The 23,600-nt window shown below is 38.5% G+C and overlaps 1 long non-coding RNA gene across 1 annotated transcript; it reads left to right on the top strand.

Moving 5' to 3' along the window:
- The first annotated feature begins 8,134 nt into the window (after nucleotides 1-8,134).
- LOC129410691 (uncharacterized) lies at nucleotides 8,135-11,157 on the top strand. The gene is made up of 3 exons (XR_008632992.1): nucleotides 8,135-8,190; nucleotides 9,196-9,694; nucleotides 10,830-11,157. It is a non-coding gene; the product is annotated as an uncharacterized LOC129410691 (long non-coding RNA).
- The last annotated feature ends 12,443 nt before the right edge of the window (nucleotides 11,158-23,600 follow it).

Consider the following 23,600-nt stretch of genomic DNA (forward strand, 5'->3'; position numbering starts at 1 on the left):
AATTATAATCTGTGACACCCATGAATCATTCTGTTATCATTTGCATATTTTAAGTCTCATTCATCTAAAACAAATGAATAAAAGAAAGAAATCCGCTGACTTTGACGATATAAAACTGATGCCCAATGAGAGCAAACATCACCATAAATGTCATCACAAGATATATTTTCTAGGTATATTTTCTATTTGTACCGCTTCCAAATCCTACATGTATCAGTTAACAGTTAAGAAAATAAAATTGTAAAATGAAGTAAGTACAGAGTTCTGGGTGCATACCGGTGGAGAGTAAAACTGGGACTGATTGGCAATATGACATCTTGAAAATAAGTGATTAAAGATTACTCAAACATGCACAAATCACTCGAAAAACAACTTTGAGAGGGTAAATGAGAAACAGCAACAATTATGACATGGCTAAAAGCTCTGAAAAGTCGATTTTGCACATTAGGCCTGCTTTAATAAGCGTCAAGCGACTGACATGTTCATATTTTTAGCTGACTTTCCAGTACTCTCCATTGAACATGAAGCAGTTGCATCAGATCTAACCGTGAGACTGTTTTCCTCCAAATGCTTTTTTTCTCTCCCACTTAGGTCCTGTTCTGCCGTTTGCATTCAGCCTCTGCTACAGACATGTTTGATCTTTACAATGCCAGCGTCAGTCCGAGTTAAGCCTGCAGATTTCAATTCACTCTCCAATTTATCCCCTCTCCCCTAGAACAATACCTCATAAGCTCCTACACTTTGCGCACTTCAAAGACCGTAAAACTCCAGCTTTCTTTTTTGCCTAAAACAAAGCGGGCCTTGCTTCTCTTTAAGGATTCTCCGCTTTAATATCAACAGGCTACCTCTGAAGAATCACAATGCAAAGTCGACAGAAAAACCCACCTGCAAAAGTTCCGCTTTTCTTTCTCTCTTTCTTTGTAAGATTTTGCTGCGAAGAAAGAAAACCCAGTAAGCGAATGTGGCCCGCCTTATCATCGGCAGCCACTGCACAGATTAACGCGCATGGAATAGAAAAAGGTTGGTGAAAGAAGGGGAAGAAAAAGCGAAAAGAAAAGCTGCTCTCCGCTATTAGAACAGACACTTGCATTAGCTTTCTAATAAAGAACGACAGACCAATAACGTAGGGAACAAAGTAGCGCTGCCTCGGTCGTGGTTTTTCGGTGTGCAAGTCACCCACACACACACGCGCTTATACGCACGCGCTTTTCTTCTTCTACACTGTCTATTCTGCTTACATCGGATAGGGCAAAGAAGCAGCAGAAGCGTGTCATCGGTTCGTACAGTAATAATTATCCTCCAACGCGGAGGACCCTGACCTGGGTTGTTCAGATAATCTACTACCCACAAGCCTTTGCTCTGAATGGGTCATCTTATCGCAGGCAGAAGTTGAACCCTTTGCCGTTCCTTGCCTTTTGTCCAATGGGCTTGTGTGATTTATGAGGTCCGGACTAATATTCCAAGACTTGATTTGTACCGGAAGGGTTGTGTTGGAGTGGAGGGGAGGGCGCGGATCTTAAGTGGATCGTTCTGTGTCGAGAGGAGGTGGGAATCACACTCTTGACCTTTCATGTATCACGTGTAACGGTGTGGAGTTAATCAAGCCTGGATGGCGTGACAGACTGGTGACGATTATGGAACTGCTGAGAAATGTATTAGACACGTGGTATTCGTAATGAGACATTTTGTAAGTACTAGTAAAGGACCACCATGAAAAAGAGAGGTGCGTTGTGTAACTTTTCTGGTGGACGGTGTGATTGCTTTGTCACGGTACGATATTAAATCTTTTTACCTTCACGGAGACCAAACCAGACCAAGTTACAGCTCAGATCTGTGGAGAGGTGAGCCATGCCACAGTCAGAATGTGTGTTTTTCTAGGTATTTTTGAGGTATAAAAACAGTGAGTCCTGGTTCAGTTCTGGTTTTGTCCTGGTTTAGTCCTGTTTAATTCTAGTTCAGTCCTGGGTTAGTCTTGGTTCAGTCTGTGGCATGTGTGGTGCAAAAGTCTGGCATCTTGATCAGCGTTTCTTCTGTTCAGTAAATACAGCCTGTGAAGTGATGACGTCGAGTTGCGTCTGTGAATTTGTGTTCATACTGAAGCGTAACCGTTTCATTTAATTTCAAGATTGTAATTCTTGAAGTCGTAACTTTTCAGTTCATATTCTGACGGATGCTTCAGTTAAAATGCATGTAATCTGTATGTGATTTATCACGGGCATGGGAGGATAACGGGTGAAATGTTAACGGAGTCCGGGCGAGTGCGGGTTAAACTTTGATATAATCACGGGTTTATGGGCGGGTGCGGTGCTGAACTGCACGGGTGCGGGTCTCAAAAAATGGACCCATGCATGACTCTGGCTGGCTCCTTTTTAAAGGCCACCTCCTCTAATCGGGTGCGCCCATCTTAAAGTGCAGGTAAGTTCAAACAATTTCAATTCAATATTTAAAAAGTTAAATATCAAAACAGCACTCTAGATTCTCAGTTACATCAAGTACAAAAATATATATCTTTTTTAAATTAGCAGTGTTTTATTATTCATTTAAAAATACTAAATAGGAAATTTTAAATATCTCCGCTCCCCTCCTCCTAACAAAATGGTTGCCTGCCCCGGAACCTTCTTAAGGTGCTCCGGCTATTCAGGGACTCTTTTGGCCGGAACACCTGAGGCAGACAACACAAGAGGGTAAGTACAATTAATTTCCCACAATTACTTAAATTAAATGTACTTATTTTACTTATTTAATTTTATTTTACAGGTCACTTTACTGCACAGCAATTTTCAATCAATAGGCGAGTTTCATTGTTGACAAAAGTGCGCGTTGCATGCTGGGAATTATTTTGGTCGGCAGCAAGAAACATTAATTCAACATGACGGACAGAGCGAGAAAGCACGTAAAGGGTATCGATCCTGGTTATTTATCCAGTCTAACGGCAGAGGACCCAAGACCATTTGACCAGAAACTGGTCATAAGCGTCGATGGAGCCAAATCACCCTTTTCAACCCCGACAAAAGGTGGACGAAACCAAATTTCTGGTCAGAATCGCCAACTACCTGGACAAATATTCACTTCAGCGATATCCACAATGACTAGGTGGAAATTTCTGGGCCATTCACAGCAGAAAAGATGAAATCCTCCAAGAGTCTCGATGCATTGTTGAACTTGTTGGAGTCGATGGTTTGTTAGGATCTTCTACGTTTGCTCTGCGAATGTTTGAAAGCCGTTTAATTCACCGTTAGCGGTTCTTTTCACTCAGAATACAAAAAAGACATTTTCCTTCTTCCGTGCCTCTATTTGTGCATCCGATTATGCAGCAGAAATGTACCATTATCGGGGATAAGTACGCGAGGTTACGCACTGTGTTTGACCGCTATCGTGTTTCTTGCCTCCGATCAAAATATTTCCCAGCATGCAACACGGGCTTTTAATAACAATGACGTCAACTGAAACTCGCCTATATTCAATAAACATTTTAAAACTTTGCTTGCTTCTGTCATTACTTTCACATGTTAGCTGGCACCCGGCTTCTGAAATGGACAAGCTACATTACACCACCTGTAATGTAACAAATGTAACGTAAAGCTGCTTAATGTCATACCGTGGAACATTCCAGGCAAAGCAATGACAAGCAGGTGACAGCCAAAATGTTAAATAGTGCACCTTTAAGGGCTATCTAAAATAAATAAATAAAACCTATAGTCTACATAAAGATTAAATGAAATTAATAATAATAATAATAATAACAATAATAATAATAATAATATGTTTTATTACTGAAAATCAAATTTCCTTCAGCATCAATAAAGTGCCTATTGATTTATCTATATATAATTCCATATATCCATGATGCCTTCCCCTGAATAAAACTGATAGTGTACATAAACTGACTTCTTACATTTCATTTGTCCCCTTTTATTTCATTTTTAACTTTTTTTATGTACCTAATTCACCCAGTGATGTCACTCAACCTTATACCATGAAAGCAAAACAATCTGTAGAACACACAATAAATATGTGATAGGAAGGTTAAAATACATTATAAAATACATTAAAATAAAAATAAACATTTGCTTTTTTGTGTGTATTTTGTTTGTAAAATTTAATTTTGGATTTTTATTACTCAAATAAAAAAGAGGAAAAATATTTGGAAAATAAAAGAAGGAAAAAGTACCAATCAATGAAATAGCTTAATTTTTACATGGGGGTCAGGCACAATGTAGCAATTCAGTTTTCAAAAAACACAACCTTGAAACAAATTAATTAAAATCCGGCTTCACTTCCCCAGAACAAAATCCACTGCTTTATCGCTCATTTCCCAAGTAGCACTGAAAACTCTCTCATACTGTTCTGTTTGTGTTTTTATATTTCCTCCCGCTGCTTTCTGAAAACCACAACAACTCTAATCCGCTCTCCAACCCACCATTTGGACCATTATTACGCTCTTTTCACGGCTGCATGTAGCAAACACCCCACTGTAGCATTGACAATCACTGTAGGTGGACAGAGGACCTGGCGGGCTAATCCCATTGGTCGTGCCCATCTCCTGGAATCTGCATTTTTTACACGGCAGCTAAAAGCTAGCGGCGGCGAGGTGCGCATGCTAATGTGATTGAAGCCAGGTGTTGGCTGTTCTGCTCAGCTCTCGCCTCTGGACGTGCCGTCTATGGCGGTGCTGTCTGTGGCGGTTTTCTCAGGGGACACCTGCGGGGGGCGTAATTGAGGGCTCTCAGATGTTCACGATCACTGGGCTCCTGTCTGCCAGTGTTTACCGGTCATCCACGGCACTTTCCTGAGTGCACTTCCCCAGGAGCAGCAGCCATTCAGGGTTAGAAAAGCCACCTCTTTCATGTCGAGGAGGTGATGTGGGCTGCAATAATACGGACAACATGCTACCTGAAAGTTCCTTTATTTAAAAAGGGGGTATCACACTTCTATGGGGTATTGCTCACACATAACATATTTAGATCGCCACGGTAACTTTTATTGTTTTGAAAACAATGTATTAAAATGTTTAATACGTTTCATTTTCAATTTGACGAGCTGGAGTCCCACTTCCCTCACTCGACTTCAATCAACATTATGGATGTAACAATAACCAAAATATCGTGATATCGTATCGTCAAAGTTCTCACAATAATATTACAATATATTCAATTACAAGTCTCTGCTTAAATTAAGAGTTATGATGCAGAAATAGCTAAAAAAGACAGAGGGAACTACATAGACCATGATCCTTTGCTCCATTTCAGTGTAAACTACATGAAGAAATAACAGTTCTAAGCACTTTTGAGTCTTAGTTCTTTGGATTAAGTCTTGTCAAGGCATTTTAAGAGGAAAAAGTAGCACATTAACACTTTTGTTAGCCTCCACGAAATATCGCAACAAATATCGTACCATGAGATTTATATTGTGAAAATCGAGAGATTTTGATATATGCATACATCCCTAATCATGAGCCTCCTCACCATATCGTGAGCTTTCCCACAATATCACAATAAATATCGTACCATGACGCTCATACTGTGACGATTTTGTATCGTGAGACTTGAATATCATTAAACCTCTAATCAACATGGATTCTGCTAATGAAACTACTACACACTATATCAGGTTTGTGAAGATGTAATGTATTAGTAGTGTATAAATGTATTTGGTGTCATACTTTTGTATATTTTTTTTTAGAAAACTGTCATTCAGGAACATTGGTGATGTAGACTTTTGGGCTAAGACAGAATCGTTCTGCTAACCATGTGGAGGGTTTGAAAGGTGTTTGGGAAAACAAATGGATGACATATAAAACCTCTTCTGGCATGTTTTTGATGAGGGAACAATGTCCTAACTGAAAAGCTACAAAAAGTATAAAAATATCCTCTCTTTAAAAGAGTATTCACATGTAAAATAAAAGAGTAATAGGGCTGCATTCACGTTCTAGAGTTTAATAATGTCATAACCTCATCTCAGTCATGTCATAACTTAGAAAGTAGGTGCTTGTTTACCTCTGTGCAAGATTTAACGTTTGTGAAATATTCAAACTTATGATCCATAATCTGGCTTTATTAATCTCATGACTTGAAGTCTTTTTGACTGATAATAATCACATCTTTGGGGTTGAATAATGGCACCATTTTCTGAAGCTATAGAGAAATAATAATTTCCCCTTAGTTGGTTTGTGCAGACAAAGAAAACACCGTGGCAGTTTTAGTTTCACAAAGGACAGGCACACTAAGTACATAAATATCATAAACTAGGCCAACAACTGGCAAATTGTTGATGTCACATTAAACTAAGGATAAGGATAGACAACATGGTGTCTTCTAACACACCACAGTCAATGCAGTCATGCTAACAACACATTTCCTGATTTGTGGACCAAAGAAATGCTTTATATTAATTTACATTAATAATTATAATTTATATTATATTCATTTTGACCCCAAGAGCTTCTTATGCTATATATCTGTACAGGAGCAAAACAATTTTACATGAAAAATTGGGTACATTTCCTCTAAAAGTTTGGTAAAAGTGAGCTTTGAGTACCTTGAAGGAGGAAAAGCGTTATCTATATACAGTGTTGGGGAGTAACGGATTACATGTACCGCCGTTATGTAATCAGAGTACAAATTATGAGTAACTGTATTCTGTTACAGTTACTGTTTCAATGAGTGGTAATTGGATTACAGTTACTTTGCTGAAATAAGTGGATTACAAGGTGGTATTTTCCTGTTTTCACATTTTGTGCTACATCCCATTTCTTTATTTTTTTATTTCGGTAATTTCACTCATTGCCTGAAACCCAAACAGAGCGCGCGCAATAAGAGCGATGGAAATGTCATGTTAAAGTTGGCGGTGTCAGTCACACAGTGGAAGCAGCAGTGCATTGGTAAAAACGCATTTGTGTCTTGGAAATTCTTCTCCCAATGTGAAATATATATATAAAAATATAAAATCGCCTACAACTTAAATGTGAAACCGGAGCTACTGGCACTGGTGAAAACAACCTGCATAGACTCATAATATCTGCACTACTGTCCTATAGTGACCTGCCACATGGGGACGTGCACACACACAACACACACACACACACAACACACACACACAAACACACACAAACACACACACACAAACACACACCTTCATCATCGTCATCAACCTGAGAACCCGCGGACCACGTCTCCTTCCGTAGTTACAGCGCGGACACCGCCGTCTCGTGTGGACCGTGTTTTCTCGCGTAAACTGCGCTTCCTCCTGTGCGCCTCTAAACCAGAACTAACACCAGGACTAAACCAGAACTAACACCAGGACTAAACCAGAACTAACACCAGGACTAAACCAGGACTAACACCAGGACTAAACCAGAACTAACACCAGGACTAACACCAGGACTAACACCAGGAATAAACCAAGACTAATCCAGGACTAAAGCAGGAGTGAACCAGGTTTAAACTAGGACTAAACCACGACTAAACCAGAACTAAAGACCTGGTCTAGACCAGGTCTAAAAATCAGGACTAAACCACGACTAAACCAGGACTAAACCAGGTCTAAACAACATGACACCTAACAGTAGGTTGACATAATTTAAGGTGATCTCATATAATTTTTCTATCAATAATATGTTTTAATATGGTGAAGGAAAGGCTGATCTTGTTACTGTCTTTTAACAGACAAAACCTCTTATATTAAGATATCGTGGTCTTTGTTTCTCTACAGCAAACAGTTGCTTATTCATGGAGACTTGGGCTCAGACAATTTGAAGACAACAAACAAGAATTTTCAGGATGTGGTTGCTACATTCATGTCGTTTAAAAAAACATGACAATATCAAATAATCCAAAGTAATCAGATTACGTTACTCACTTTAAGTAATTTAATGGATTACGTTACAAACTACATTTTGGGGTGTGTAATCTGTAATCTGTAGGGGATTACATTTTAAAAGTAACCTTCCCAACACTGTCTATATATTAATGTGATTTATCAGTAGGTCTGATCCGTCTTCCAGAAGCCAACAGTGTGAACTTACAGTCTTCATGGTGTGGATTTCTGTTTCTCTGCAGCTCTGAGGAAACATCTGTTTCCTGCCTCCGCTACGAGGACAGTTGAGCCTTGTGACATCCTGTGCAGACTTAATGACGCCATCCACTCGGTCTGTGCAACAGCTCAGGTCCTCACCACAAAGTACAACAACAGGTACACTCTCTTAATCACTACGTATATTATTTATTATTATTAAGGATTTGATATATGAATACAAATATGTAGTACTTTGAGTCCCAGTAATGCTAAAACAACTAGCATGCTAACTGCACACTTCCTGATTCACAGACAATAAATCGCTTTATAACACAATGTAAACAACAGCTCAGACACATGTAAAAATGTGTACAGAAACTTTAATGCTCAGTTTGTCAATCAATTCTCCAAAACAAGGTGAAAACATTAAACCGGAGTAAGTAGGTTTTTCCTAGATTTTCATCTTTGTTTTCCACCATTACTTTTTTTTTTGTTTCATTTTTTTTTTACCTTGTGATTGTAATTGACGAGGCTGTTTCTCACATAACACAGTGTCCCCAACATGGAGCTATTAAAACTTTAATTAGGCCAGAATGAGCAACTGTCTGTGATGCTTAATTTCTCATTTACTCATGTAAGAGTGAGCCTGTGAGATTCCATTAAGCAGGACGGCCACTACACTTCTGAGGCTGAGAGAGTGTGATGGTAGAATAAATTAAGGAACGGGGCTGTGCATAGAGAAAAAGTACTACAAATGCTTAGTAAGATGCGGTGGATAGAAGAAATAAGACTTTATACATTTCACACACGGTTTCACAGTGCACTAATTAAATGGTTTTACATATTTTTGTTCAATTAAAAATATGTCACATAATATGCGTGAGAGCACATAATTTCTAGAACCTTGTAATTGGGGATATATTTTGGAAGACTTTTTACTTAAGAAGAATGAACTCCTGGGCATGACTTTGGACACAAGGGTCTTTTTCTGTCTTTATTTGGAACATGAATCCATTTCTGTGCTAGTTACCAAAGGACAAGTTACCTTCATGTGACTTGGGTTTTATCCTGGGAAATCTGATCAAAACTATTTCCTGATTCCTGGGAAAGGATATGACGAGAAGCCGGGAAAATAGCCTAATTTAAAAAATCAATGGTGTGCGTCTATTTGTTGTTTTACAGTAACGTGGATGGAGGCGATGGTGCCGCCGTACCTACAGTAATAAGGGCATGTCTACGCATGTCTTCTGCAGAAAACCGCTGTTATGTCCGGTATCCATGGATCTATTAAAATAACTGGTATCATGTCAGTCGATTGCAGCATTACTTTTGTACCACTGAAAATTTAAAACGGTAATCGAGCAGCAGAAAGAAAGTTTGGAGTGAGCAAAAACATGTGAGGGACTGTCAAAAGGCGGGGATGCAGAACACAGCTTCAAGGCCACTGGGAGGATGCGCCATGCAACTTTCCTGAAATTCATTGGATGGATCGACAAAGCCTGGACTCCAGTGACACCAAAACCATCCTGTTGGGATTCAGAAAGGCCGGAATAATTCTAACTGGAACTGATGCTGAGTCTGACGACAGCTACACAGAAGAGGAAGCGGCACTATGTTTACCTCCGGAGTTCACGGAGTTGCTCAGAACTGACACCGAGGATAAAGAATTCAATGGATTTAGGTATATTTGTTGTGTTAAATTGTTTATGCTATAATTATGTGAATAACTGTTCATATATTATGTTTACAGCCTGTTGTTCTCTGTTCTATTGTTATTACTATAACTTTTATAAAATGAATTTTCCCCAGAAAGTGTTACTTATAGTCCAGTGTGACTAATATATGTTTTTTTCTTCTTCATTACAAATTTTTTGCCTGGTGCAACTTATACTCCGGAGCAGTTCAAAAAGTACGGTACATAAGGCCTAATTGGGCTCCAAAAAATGAACAAAAACAACCACAGTTAGTTCCCAGGAGTCTCGGGAAACGAGTCATCTTGCATAAAATATTTTAATTAATAAAATATCTAAATTAAAATAGGCACTGAGACATTTTTTTTTTTTTTGGTATTATTTGAAATAAACTTTAAATAAAATATAGACGTTGAAATCTGTGTATTGTTTGACACTAAAACGCAAATGAAATAACAATCTGCTTTCCCATTTTATTATTTTTCATTCTTAAATGAAATTCAAAAGAACAAATGGTACACTGAGCGTCTTGTGATCATGAGTTTCTATGTAGATTAGCCCTGAACAAGAAAGTTTATGTGGAAAAATGAATTAGAAATTAATTTCTGGAACCGGGTGGTGGGCGATACTTTTTTTTATTTTTATTTTTAAATGACTTTACCATGGAAATCTGCCCTGTCTCTGGCAGCAACATGCCCAGAGATGCATTAGTCAAAAGAATGTTAAAAGTAAACAAAAGCACAATGGAACAAACTGATCACATTATACATTTAGTATTTACAATGTGAAAATCTCCTTTAGTTTTACATTAGCTCATTGGTCAGTTTGAACAAAATCATATTTATCTCACCTCATATTAGCAGAGTTTAGTGCGTTGTTCTAATTCTGTAAAAATCAGCCATGTTTTTCAGTCCCTTGTGATTTTTTTTCCTTCTTTTGTTCTCGTGAGCAGCCATATGGAGCTCAACATTGACGGCCCACTCTCCCCAGTTCTGGAAGTACATTTGTCATTCATTTATTCCACAGATGTTCAGAAAAAAAAAAAAGTTTACAAGTTTACAAGCTTGTTCAGGGGTAATCAGCTCTGTGCTAAACTATGTTATTTGGTTCTTTTTTCAGACCAAGAGCAAAAATATAAACCGGGACGAGGGTGCTTTTTTACTCTCACATGCCTGGGTAACCATCCTGAGGAAGTCGAACTGCAGATGGCGCTGTCGTCCTGCCTCCACTGGTAAGAAGACAGCGCCAGTATAAATCAGCTGACCGGACACGTCACAGCAACATCACGTGTCCACTCTGAGGAAGACCGCAGGGAGCAGCCAAAACTGTCAGGTATGAAAACAAAACTCTGAAAAAAAGAACCTAATAACATAAATTATCGGAAGACCGAATGAACCAGATGTTATATTTTATTACTTATCTTTTGACTTGTACATAGTTTTTGCTTTATTTGACACGTGTCTCTTGCTATCTTTTTTTGCTACTTTTTTTAGAATTTACTATTGCCATTTATATTTTTGCTCTTTGTTTTTATATCATATTGTGATTTGTGAGCTACTATGTCCAAATGATTTCCCTTATGGATCAATAAATAAACTGTCTATGTCCAAGTCTAAGCTCTTTGATTTATACTTTATAAACGGCCAACATATGAACGTATGTTTGGCAAATCTGGTGTGTTAAATTTGTTTTTGGCCTCAAAACAAGCACGTTAGGGATATTAGTTACCATGTAGCTGGCTCGCCTTTGCCATGCTTTTGGACTCTAAATATTTGAGTTTTTCTATGGGAAAAATGTATAAAAAGCGTACTTCGGAACAGGCTTTATTCACGCTTATGTCACAAACCAGGAAGATGTTTGGAAAGATGTGATTACAACCTCCCAGCCCCAGTTTTCTTCTTCTAAATGTCATGTAGTGTTCCATCATGTTCAGCTAATCAACAATTACACCCATACCTCAGTTTTCATCATTTTCCCAATGATATACAACTCCAAGCCAGAATCCTGCACCAGGTCCCTGCAAATAGTTGCTGAATTTTGCAGGTGGATACTTATTACACACAGGCGGATCAGGTGAACGACGAACGGGAGAAAAATACTTGACCCCAGAACATCCGTTGCCCCGGAAACAAGTTAAACGATGGCAGATCAGGCTGAGAGTGAGACTTTAGTGTATTTATTACATTAAACCATTAGTGGAAGCGATCGGCTCGGTGGCCTGGTTTAGTCCTGATTAAGTCCTGGTTCAGTCCTCGTTTAGACCTGGTCCAGTCTTGCTGTAGTCTTAGCGATCAGCTCGGCGGTTACGGCGTGTATATATTTATGCAAATGACACTGTTTCAGTCCTGGTGTAATCCTGGCGATCGGCTTTGCGTATATGTTTATAATCCGCTAATGACACAGCGTTAGTTCAGTTCTAGTTTAGTCCTGTTTTAGTCCTGGACTATTGGGCTGTCGGACTAATAGGTTGACCCCGTTTTATCATGGGCACGGGCAGGTAACGGGTGAAATGTTAACGGGTCCGGGCGGATGCAGATTTAATTTTGATATAATCACGGGTTAATGGGCACGTGCGGTGCTGTACTGCGCGGGTGTGGGCGGGTGCAGGTCTCCAAAAGTGGACCCGTGCAGGACTCCGCTCCGAGCGCACTGGGTACATGCGATTAGACGAGACAAGGGTGCCAAATTCAAGATGATTCCAAACAGCACATACATATGCAGTCTTCATTTTACCGCTGATGGCATTTACTTCCGAATCTGTAAAGTATGAAGGAGTATGAATTCTGGATCAAGGGCATGTACTTCGAAACAAGTTATCAAAACTTACCTTTCCCACTTTCCATTCCAAACGCCCAACAGCTTTCCCTTAAATAAACCGTAAGATTTTAAGAACTTCATGGAGATTCCGGACGGTAATTTCCATCCCTTTTAGACTCTCCTAAAAAAGCTCAGCTGTTCTTTTGATTGCCTGGGCACCTTCAGATAAGAACATTCTAAACTCTAGCCCTGCATTTAGCCACGTGCATCCTCTCCTTCTTTGCACAACTCTTTTTTTTTCTCTTCCTTTTTAATACAGTATCCGCAAAGCAAGCCAATTATCTATGTGAATGCAGCGGCTCTAACAATGTACCGACCTGAATATTGATGATTCGCTCTTTTTTGAATTTACACTTTCTGTTGGCATTCTGCAGTAGAATACCAAGCAGCCTGGAGTCAGTAGTTTGTAGGCTGGTTGTATTTCTGGTCGATGAAGTACTCAGTTTTGTTACTTAAGTAAAAGTACAGATACAGAGAGAAAAAAAGAAAAAAAAAAAACTCAGGTAAAAGTAAAAGTGTCACATGAAAAAATCTGCTTGAAGGTGCGTAACGTTTTGGTTGGGGGTCCATCACCTGCTTGTTTCTATATGAATATGTTATTGCTCTGCCTGGAATGTTCCACAGTATAACTTTAAACAGCTCTACCTTACATTCATTCAATCACAGGTGGTTTTATAGCTCAAAAATACCCAGAAAAACAGGCATTCTGACTGTGAGCGGGGTCATCGCTCCACAGATCTGACTGGTAACTTCGTGTGGTTTGGTCTCCGTGAACTTAAAAAGGTTTAATGCCATACTGTGAAACATCCCAGACAAAGCAATAAACATTTCCATGAAGAAAAGCATGTGATGGATCCTCCACCAGAAAAGTTACACAATGCACCATGAACAATGCTTTATCAATTGTTATGAACACAGACGCTCAGAGCAGTCAAACATCTTGACTCGCTACACTCTTTGGGAAAGTTTGGGCCAGTGAAAATGGATGGAGCGCATGTGTTTGCCGGAAGTTTCTATTGGACACTCATTTTCCCAACATCATCACACGTGTGATATAGGATAATGCTGGGAAAAAACTCTCAAGGAAAAGAAGTAAGTTTCTATCTTTTATTGTTGGAAAGCTATGCACGGTTATATAAAACATGTTTGCCAGGAAGGGTTAGGTAAAAGTACAGATACCGGAGCAAAAAAAGTAAATTAACACATGAAAAAAATACACTTACACTTAAAGTACCTTAAAAATGTACTTAAGGAGTAAAAAGTAAAAGTATTTCACACAGATTTTGAGGTGTTATGAGGCTTCAAATGCAGTGATTTTGAAGCTGATTTGTGTGAGTTTTGTTCAATAGAAACAACTGAGCTGGTTTTGTTTGCATATTTGTTTCCTCAAATGATAAAAGTGTTAAAAATAAACCCTCAGCCTTTTCAGCACGTCTCAGACAATAATAAGAAATACTTTTACTTTTCAGTAAGTTAAAGTCCAGTTAAAAAAATATAGTGGAGTAGAAAGTAGATACCTGCTCTCAAATGTAGTGAAGTAAAAAGGATCCATTATAATATGTACTCAAGTAAAGTACAGATACCTAAAATGTATACTTAAATGTGCACTGTGTAAGTTTTCTGGTAGAGGGCCTGCCAGTTATGCCGGACATACACTGAGTGATATTTTTGATCGTTTCACTCAGCCCCAGCTCAAACTGTACGACCAAATTGCAGGGAGTATAAGTTCACAGCCCACGATTCATGTTCTCACACTGTACGAACTACTTCAGCAGTGCAAAACAGTCACAAGAGGCGACAGGATTTCAAACAGGTCTGATATTCTTGCGACCTACTATTGCCGATCGGGAGCTGGTTGTGAGGTATTAATCGATTCTCGTTACCCCATGTTTACGACACGAAGCATGACTTGCACAAGATTAAGTGAGAACACGACCCCGATCCCAAAAACAGTCACACGGGTGAAAAATTGGCTCAAAAAGGGCCAATAATCTTTACTTGTCTCCATAGAAATGCTATTGCTTTACCTCCAACGTTTCAATCTCCATAGAAACAAGCAGCGACTAGGACAATTTACAGGCATATTTTTACAGGTATTTTTGAGCAATAAAAACACCTATAAATAAAAATGCGTCTGATATAGTTTATCACCATATTGTGGAACATTACAGGCAAAGGTGTAGTGGGGATTATTTAAGTGGGGGTACATGATTCGTGATGTCCTGTTTTAGTCCTGGTTCAGTCCTGGTCCCTCATGTCTCAGGTCATTATAGGACAGTACTGCAGATATCATGAGTCTATGCAGGTTGTTTTCACCATTGCCAATAGCTCCGGTTTGACAAGTAGCTATTTTATATTAGTTTTTTATTTTTTTTTTATTTTACACCCACTACACCCCTGATTTCCATGGTAGTGGACCCCCAACCTGATTACGCAGTGCACGTTTAAGCACAGGACTTCACTACATTTATTTCGCTACCTTCCACCACTGCTGGTTTGTATCTTCAAATATATTTCTTTCTCTCTCTCTCTTTTTGATAGATGAAAGTGATGATCTGCTTTCTAGTCGTCTACCCGTGCTGCTTAGGGTTCTGTTTGGTCTTTTTGTGGGGCCACGTGGTCAGACTGGGAATGTGGAATGGGGCTGGCCTTCATGTGGGAGTCTGTCAGTCAACACGAGCAGAGCCGTGTGCCTAATGAAAGGCCAGCGCCGGTACGGGGTAAGCACTTTCTGACGCACACGCTATTAGAAGTATGCAAAACACATTCACTCAGCACATGCTTTTAAGTGTGCTTCTCTGAACACCTATGCAGCGTCTAATGATTGGCCTCAGCAGATTTCAATGCTGCAGGCCACAGACATGCAAAGCTTCCTCAAGGCTATAGCGTGGTATTGTAATTTGCTTTCATTTTCAAGACTAATTAATGTATTTAAAATGATTATAAATATTATATAAAATCAGGGGAGAGCAGTTGGAACGTGTAGTACTTGCAGCCAGATTCCCAGAGGATTTGCTCTGACACATCAAATGTCTACATTATTCAACGTATGAGGGTTCTAACGTCAGGAAAATCTACTTAATCACTGAGTGACTGGTGTGCGGTGTTGCCTCCTGGTGGAAAAAAGCGGTGAGTAAATGTGATACAGTACATTTTTATGGTGAGTATTAACCTGTTGGCCTGTCCATCTAGGATTAGCCTGGACAGTAAAGGCACTGTACCTGATTTTTACTGGTTTTAAAACATGAAAAACAGGACTAGTTCAGTTTAAATCATTACCAGTGGTCCAAAGTTATTCCTCACTTTCCTTATGTATTGTAAGCGTTAGTGTATAAGCTCTTCACAACTAAGGCTACGTTCAGACTGCAGGGTTTAATGCGCAATTAAAATTTTTTTGTGAAATCAGATTTTTTGTGAGGTCGTTCACATTTCCAATTAAATGCGACTTGTATGTGATCTCCAGTGTGCACTTTAAACGTCCCAAAAGTGTCCCGCATGCGTATTGGAGGACACGACGATGTCACACACAGCGAGCGTGCTCAGTGTTTAGGAAGTCGCCAAAACACTGACACTAGCATTGAGCGTCTGAGTTGGGTTGCTGTCGTACTGGAGCCAGAACATGTACAGCTTTTATTGTTTAAGGAGGAGATTGAGAAGGAGAAGGACAAGGTTTTTGGCCATGGCGTTTTGTGGGGCAGTGGCAGTAACGTCCATAGAAAGGAACGTGTGGGTTTGGAGTCGCAGCCAAGAGTAGTGGGATTGCTATGAAATTCGCTGCTTCACTCACACGGAGTTCATCACAATTTTCAGATAACGTGTAGAACGTCGCATGTCAAAAGATCGGATGTATTGGATTTAGGAGCACACATCCAAGTGGCCTGGGTCACATTTGAAAAAATCGGATCTGTGTCGTTCAGACTGTCATTAAAAGATCAGATACAGGTCACATAGGGGTGAAAAAATCGGATTTGGGTCAGAACATAGCCTAAGAGACAAGCACACTTGATAAAACTATATAACTGAACGATAAATGACAGCACACAGCAGACTTATTTTGACCTCATGAGCTGTTTATACAAGACACATTTTGCTCAAATACATGTGTTGTACATGGCTTTTAAGTATCTTTCTAATAAGAACCCAGTCTGTGCAATTTATTTTTGTTTTGAATATGTTGCTAGATACAATTTTGATACTGACTTTACATCAAGACTTACTTGCCAGCTTCTGGGTGCATTTATTGCCTGGCCATCACAATCACACATATTCACAACACTTTACAACGACGCGTGGGTCTGGATTAAGTAATCAACCAAATACACTGTTTCCATATTTATGCAAAAAAAAAAAAAAGCTAAATCAACAATCAATGTACTAAACTGTTAATTATGTCTTATTTTGTTCTGAATGATATGAGAGTTTTGGAGAGGAGATGTACTACAGATTAGCAGCTGTGGTTGGATCATCCCAAGTTAAGTTTTGTTTTTGTTTTTTTCTTCCAAATTCATTGACGGTGGAAACATCTGCGAAACAAGATGGAAATTCATAATAATTATTTGAGGCTCAAGCCATTAGAAAGAAAATACATTAATGCTGAACGTGATCATTTAAATGTAACTCAAAACTAGTTCAACATATTGGACCGAAGGCTCTGCTCTGTCTGCTGCTTTGTTGGACTTTAATCTTTATTGTAACACAATTGTGACCATAACAAAATGACTTAGTTGGAACTATAAAAGCTGAAATGATTTTTACTGATAAACAAGTCTCTCAGACATAAAATTACACTCACAAGAGAGCCAGCATTAGCCAAGAGTTCAGTTACTCTCACATTTTTTGTAGAAAATCAAACATCAAAATGTGTTGTTAAATCCATTATGTATTTTTTCAGACATGAGGTTTTCAGACTCTCTTAAAAAGTTTCTGGCAACCACCGTAGACATATGTGCTGTTCACCCCCAGCATGATGTCACTCCAAAGTATCAATGAAATATGACGTCATCTGAAACAGTGGTGTAGAAGATCTCAATTGTCTTTTTATTTGAAACATCATTTGGCTTTCTATTTGAGTGTAAAAATATATATAGTGTTTACCAAATCTGTGTGAGACCACAGCCCTGTTAATATCAGCGGGACGGACATTGAGTAGGTGACGCTGTAAGTACTACTTTTTATTTTACTTTATTTTATTAAACCAAGGACAGTGCACAGAAAACATTACTCTCAGAGAGAAAAGATGCTTCGTGCCAGATTTAGCCACAAACTACTTTCCATCTGCAGTCCTAAGCAGGTACAAAATACATTAAAGAAACTATTTACATATGACCAACTCTAACAACAACAGTGAACTTAGCTGTGTACTTAGACTCTCAGCTCCAGCTTGTACAATGTGTCTGCTCAAGAATAAGTCAGCCTCATTTTACAAGATGCCTTAGCATGAAGGTGATAAAAATGTGATGTTTTTGTTTTTAATCATTTTAATTTAATTTTACGTTATGGTGTGGTACATGGTTTAGTAACAAGTCGGTCAAACTGAAATCACAGATTTTTACCCTGACTAAAAGAGTAGGTCAAACAATGGGCATGGCCCCAGTTCACTTCAGCAAATTTTTTAGGAGAATAAATGTTCAGTTTTTTTGAGTCAGTTTGAGTCGATGACAGAAGATACAGGATGCCAAACTGTAAACTCAACAGATTCAAACATTACTTTGTGCCATTAGCCATTCATGTGCTAAACTTAGAGAGTGCAGTTAAAAAAATAAAAGAAAAAGGCTTAGGGAATGTGCAATTAAAACTGCACCTAGGTCAAGGGAATGTGCAATCAAAACAGAAAAATATTTTTCAACTTTTCTTCACAAGTTGCTTCTTGATTTGTGTAAAAGTATAATTTGTATTTACAACAAGTCTTATCTCATTCAACATATTTATCTATCATGAATTCAAATGTATATATGCTCAAAAATACCTTGAAAAAAATGTACTCTTACTGTGACCAGGGTCGCCTCTCCACAGAGATGATTTGTAACTTGACCTAGGGGCACCACATGTTTGTCAAAAAGACAGCCAAGGGTCCTAAAATGGATTCTTGTGAGCTTTAGCCATGTTATAATGTTGATACGTCATCAAAAACATACCTAGAGTTGTGCTTTGTTTCATTGTTTCACAGCTCAAAATTCACACTGATGATTCTAGTGAAGGTATGTAGAGTTTAAAAACACAGTGGAGCACATCCTGTATTGCCTCATGAATGAAATGTAACAACTCCAGGTATGTTTCTGATGAGGAAACAACATTATAACAGATCAGAAACTAGAGTAGTATAGACCCTTTAATATTACAGTACTTAATAGTATAGATTTTATAACTTGGCAAGTTAAGACGCTAACTGCAATAACTCTGAAAACTCCCTGTACATCTCTCTTTGGCGCACTACAGCGTCAGCAGTCTCTGAGCCTCAGCCACACTTCTGCATTGACAGTGTGGGTTTGGCGGTGGTTGCCAGATAGCTGTGGGTGCTTCACTCTTGTTTTTCGTAATCGCGTTTAGGATCTCGGTCTTCGAGTTGCACCACATGTTCACAGCTGTTTCCTCGTCCTCACTGGGTGGTCCAATCAGATAACAGGATGGTCCCATTAACCTAATTCTCTCCTGGAGGTCGATGGATGGTCTGAGCACAGTTAAACAAAGAAAGCATCTGGTAGAGCAGGGTAAGGGTGGGCAAAAATTATTATTATTTTTTTTTATTTAGTCCTCCAGCAGCTTTAAGATTTTATACACAGACGAAATACTTGCACACACACACCCACACACACATTTTTTACTACTGTCTACATTTTGTATATATGTGGAAGACCTCAAATGTACGAAGCAAATATTGGAATTACGTTTTAAAAAATATATTTTTTTTTTTTTGGGGGGGGGTCACACACATATATTGCGATACAAAATAGTAGTAATAGTAGTAACAATAGAAGTGTAGAAATGTAGAAAGTTGTAAAAAATATAGAAAATGAATCTTTTCTTCAAAAATGTTTGTAACTTTAAACTACTTTAAAAAGATGCTGAGAGAGAACTCTTTGCCAGATTCACCAAGAGTTCTGAAGCTTGCAAATTCCTTAAGTGATGCTTAAATTACATTTTAGTTAGATTAAAAATGAAAAAACTGAAGTACGTTTATCAGATGGAGTGTCTGACTGCCCAGCTTCAACTCAAAATGGATATTTTCTTAAGGCGATGGTCACGTGTACCATCTTTATTTGACTGAGTAGTTTTTTTCTTTTTTTTTAATGCCCTGCCAGACTACTGTACTTAACTACATTATGACTAGAGTTATGAGCCAAATTCGACACTTGTTTTTGTTTGTTCTAATGTAAATTGCCTGTTATTTTGTACTTTTGGCAATAAAGTTAAAAAAAAAAAAAAAATGAATATGTATTTGGCAAGGCAAGGCAAGTTTATTTGTATAGCACAATTCGTACACAAAGTAATTCAAAGTGCTTTACAGAATAAGAAATACATTAAAATCATAATAAAAACAAATCAAAACATAAATAATCATGAAGATTAAAAAAAAAAAAAAAAAAATTTAGAAACGCCCTCTGAACTTCCAAATTTGGCCAGTATGTGTTGGTATTATGTGACATGTGAATGCACGAGTTAGAGAGTAAGTACAACAGAGGGAATATTTAAGTCAGGAACTTATTTAAATAAGCAACCACTTTTATCATATTTAAATGCAATCGCAGGCCTGTGTTAAATAGCGAGGGAGGGGGGCTAGGGTAGGGATGCATAAGCGTGCACTCTGGTCATGGAGGGTGGGAAGTGGTGGAGGTGTTGAGTCCAGCTCTGTGACCAGGTGCAGGGCTGTGACAGTGGCCCATATGTAGAGCACTGGGGTTGGGACAGACTGAGGCTTACTGCAGCCTGGAGAAATTCTGTCAGACCCAACAGACACATGCTCTATAAAATACCTCATAAGTGCTATTGGATCACATAGTCATATGATTACAGGAAATAATTTAAGAAAATATGTAACTTACAATCATGGAGGAATTTGAATTTTTTGCTCAATTATCAGTGTAATAATATTCTAAAACAGTAGATTTTTTGTTCTTATGGGCTCCTGACTGTTCGTAGGATTTGTTTTTCTGTTTTCAGATAAGAAAAAGTTTTGTGAATACCAAAAATGTTCATAAGAATGCCTTAAGTACAAAACTGTTCCCAAGAATGTTTCATGAATGAGGCCCATTAAATAAGATGGTGGGACCTGGTAGTGGTACAACAACTTGGGCTTTTGCAAACTGAGTGGTATTTCAGTTGCAGTATACTGATACAGAGGACCACTGGAGTCATTTTTAAAGGCGCTGTACTGTGCTTTTTACTGGTGCTTTTCATTGTCTTTAAAAGTGTAAAATAGAACTAGTTAATTTTAAATGGGTTGCAGTGGTCTAAAGTTATTCCTGACTTACCTCCTGCAGTATGGATTTTGACAACTTTCAGAGGCCAGAGCAATACTGACTGTAGCCTCTGAAATAATGCTAATAACAACAATCTGATTATTGGACAATTAATTGCTTTCTAATTAGACGCAGACAGCACGCAGCAGACTTGTTTTGACGCCAAGAGCTGTTTATGCAGTGCATCTGTACTGAGGCAAGACACATTTTGCTCACATGTACAGGCAAAAAAAAATGGGTACAGAGCCCTAAAGGTGCATTGTGTAACTTTTGGGGAGGGTCTGTGAGTTGCTTGCCTCCATGGAGATGTTATTGCTTGGTCTGGAATGTTTCACAGTATTTTGTTGAACCTTTCTGTCTTCATGGAGACCAAACCAGACCAAGTTACAAGTCAGATCTGTGGATTAGCGGCCTGTTTTTTTAGGTATTTTTGTAGTTATAAAACCACCTGTAATTGAAAAATGTAAGGTATAATAGATAATAGAAAGTAAAATACACATTTTCCACTATTTAATGGTACAGCTCAAACTACAGGGGGGAAGATAATGGTTAGTATCTCCCACACACAGCATCTCCCACACACCATCACACTAAGAAATTAAGAAAACAGAGCAACAACAAAGCTCAATATGAATGTAAATACAACTAAAATATAATTTTGTGTGCAAATAACGATAAAATATTAACAAAATGAGATTACAACAAATGACTGAGCTCTTCCCAACCTTGGATTTACAAGGGGCAAAAAAACTTACAGTACCTGGTTCACACACAAAAAAAAAAAAAACACAAAAAAAAACACTATTTATCAGGTCAGAGTTCAGGCCAGAGTTAACATCTCCCCACACATCTTTACATGGATAAATTAAAACAGCGGAAAAACATCAGAGCTCAATATGTACTTAAATACAACTAAAATAAGGGAAAAGGCAGCAGCAAACACTGAATTTATACCAGAGTGAAGTCCCACGAAGAACAAACAAGAAGAAGACGTAGGTACTCGGTAGGTGAGTAATTTTTTAAATTTAACCAATTGCTGCTATTTGGTCATGACATATGTAATGCTAATGGGGCTAACTGGTATATTAAGCTTTTCTCATATCCTGTCGGAAGAAGAACAGTAACGTCTTCCCCCTTGATAAAATTCACCAAACATTCTCTTTGTTCCAACTTTAAATCCTTGATCTCGAGAATCACTGCCAACACAGAATGTATGGCTCTTCGCTGATTGGCTGGTGCCCAGAACTGCACTTGCGGGGTTCTTGCAAGCCATTTAGTGTTATTCTGATTCTTGACCGAGTCACTGGGGTGAAATGAAACTGAGTGGAGGCACTAGGTGGCGTCAGCCTAGACCAAGGCTGCACAGTAAATCAAACACAGGTACACTGAAGAAACAAGAGATAGAGGTGTTCATTTTGTAAATATAATTTATGCTCCCATTTCATCTTTTTATTAAACATCTTCTTTAATCATGACTTAGTCTTAAAAATGTATAAATGTATACATTGTATACATTGCCTCAATGCGAAAGACAGCAATGCAATGTAAAGCTTTGCACATTTTTCATGACAGCTCCCTCCTCTTGCTTTGATCGGGAAAATGATTTTTACAGAGGATCTGCGGCAGCCATTTTGTCCTCCCCTTTTCAGATCTTTTGAACATTTGTCAGCAAGTCTGCATGGTGGTTTTAAGGTAATACTGATTAAAATCCTAATATTAGATCATGTAAATGCAATGTGTGTAACTTCTGTTACTCGAGGTGTTACAGGCCAAGTCAAGGTTCAACCAACTAAACTAATGTGGCAAGGTAGCTGATCATGTGGTCTCTGCCATGTGACAGACTACAAAGGTCAAAGGGGAACCAGGTGACTTCCTCTTCCTGAGCAGGCCTAACACACGGCTATTTCTGGTGAGCCAAACAAATGTAATGTTTGTATATTTTAATCTTGTTAGAAAACAAATTTGTAACTTTTGTAAATATAATTTTAAGGGTTTTAACAGTCCAGATCAGAGAGGTATGCTTTTAACTTAAATATATATATGCAACACTATCTGATTGTTGTTGTTTTTCTCTTCACAGTGGCAGTGCAACGGCTGCTGGGTGGTTGTACAAAGTAGGTCTGCATTGCTCAATCACACACACGCTCTGCCAGCTTTCCCTGCACATGTCTTTGCTCATTTAAGGCAAGGAATGCTTTGCTTGTTCACGAATGCAGAGAACACATAAAAGAGTTTGGCCTGTGAATGGGAGTATTTCCTTCATATAAACGCACATTTAAAAAGAAAAGAAAATGTAAACTGGATGTTTAAGGCTTGTAGTTTTCAAACAAACATTTATGGTACATTTAAGCCTCATAAAAGATGCCTTCACACTCCACAGCAACTGAAGGATTTTATTCCAGGTATAGTGACAACCCGCTTAAGGGTACCTACCGTTTCTGAATTGTTTGATAACCAGGAAGAAGTAGAATTTGTAGAAGAAGAAGTGTTTTGTATTGTAGTACCACAAGGACGACAGAAAGACCTCATTCAGCGTCAACAGGCCGCAGCCTTGCTACAGCCAGAGTTTTTGATGCATGTGCCTGGTTTTGCTGTAGATGCATTTTTACAGGAACTACACCAT

Source organism: Boleophthalmus pectinirostris, unplaced genomic scaffold, assembly GCF_026225935.1.
Source record: "Boleophthalmus pectinirostris isolate CB_2022bp ecotype Guang Dong unplaced genomic scaffold, ASM2622593v1 HiC_scaffold_23, whole genome shotgun sequence".
NCBI lineage: Eukaryota > Metazoa > Chordata > Actinopteri > Gobiiformes > Gobiidae > Boleophthalmus > Boleophthalmus pectinirostris.